Genomic DNA, 1,801 nt, shown 5'->3' with positions numbered 1-1,801 from the left:
GAACTAGAACTGAACTAGAACTGAACTAGAACTGAACTAGAACTGAACTAGAACTAAACTAGAACTGAACTAGAACTGAACTAGAACTGAACTAGAACTGAACTAGACATTAAGGCTATAAATTATCATTGATTAAAAAATCTATTTATTTCAAGGTCAATTTTAAGGTGCCAAAACCATTAATATGCAGAAAACTAATAAATTTTATTTAAGTAATATTTAAAATTGTTATAATCTTTAATAAAACATCGGCCCCAGGTTAAAGTTTTCGATTTAAGTGTCCTTTGAGTACATGTTTATTTAAACATTTAAACATAAGACTACATTGTATACTTATAAGATATAACATTAATATGTACATATGTATGTCAGTTTATCAGCAGTTTTAAAAGGGACAATGAGCCTCTTATGGGTAATATTTTTACATAGTTGTTGACTTTAAGCTTATGAATTTATACATTTACTCATATTTACTCATATTTAGATTATGAAAATTGTAAACGTAGAAATATGGTAAACATAATTGGTAACAGCAACCAGAAATGCAGGATTTTTTAACGTTTTACATAACAAAAGAGAAGGGTGTCTAAAAACATGCACACAATCGTAGACTCTCATGTATGCAATGCAGGCAATAAACATACTTATTTACGTAACCATGTATGTTTGTATGTATAATAATTGGTTAAGGAAAAAAGGATGTTCCATTTAAACATAAATAATTATGCATATAATTATATACAAATGACCAATAATAGAAAAATATGGTTTGACATATTTTAAACCGTTTTAAAAGTTATAGATGTAAAATAAAAGTATGCTATTTTATTGTCTTAAATATTACGATTCAACTCTTTTTAGTATTAATGAAACTAATAATTTCCTTCACCAATATGTATCTTATCCAATCCTGGCCAATAGACATTGTTCTATTAAACACACAATAAAAGAGTATGTAAGTATACATGTATGTATATACATATAATCACATTTTGCTTTCATTTATATTAAACTCTCATATAATTTCAGAGTGACATACATACAAGCCAAACCAAAAAGACACATATGACCAATGATTTCGCACAAAGTTCATTTGATAACCCTTTGGTAACGTGACCATTATTGTAACAAAAACAATAGCAGAACAAAACACAAACAAAAAAAACAACGAAAATCCGTGTAAGACACTAGACAAACGAAACATGTTCAATAGTATTTCAGGAATATTGTAAAATCCATTGAAAAAGTATTGATTAAAACATTGCACGATTGTATATCTCACAAGTGCATTCATGTCCCTATCTGTCTGTAAGCCAGAAAAGGAAACTGGGAGAGAACGAGTGAAAGGAAGGGTTTTGTAAATCGTAACGCATACATTTAAACAATGTACAGATTTTACATTGATTCCACATTTAAGTATGTCTTTAAAATTTTCAACATATGTTTTCACGAAATATCTTTAATAGCAATCTGTTACATACTTCACATTATATATTGTATGATGTATAGTTTTGTATAGTATGATCTATAGCCTAGTCTATAGTCTAGTCTATAGTCTAGCCTATAGTCTAGTCTATAGTCTAGTCTATAGTCAAGTCTATAGTCTAGTCTATAGTCTAGTCTATAGTCTAATCTATAGTCTAGCCTATAGTCTAGACTATAGTCTAGTCTATAGTCTAGCCTATAGTCTAGACTATAGTCTAGTCTATAGTCTAGTCTATAGTCTAGTCAATAGTCTAGTCTATAGTCTAGTCTATAGTCTAGTCTATAGTCTAGTCTATAGTCTAGCCTATAGTCTAGT

This window comes from Lucilia cuprina, chromosome 2 (genome assembly GCF_022045245.1).
Source record: "Lucilia cuprina isolate Lc7/37 chromosome 2, ASM2204524v1, whole genome shotgun sequence".
NCBI classification, from domain to species: Eukaryota; Metazoa; Arthropoda; class Insecta; order Diptera; family Calliphoridae; genus Lucilia; species Lucilia cuprina.
The sequence above is the reverse complement of the archived record's forward strand: the minus strand, read 5'-3'. Positions refer to the sequence as shown.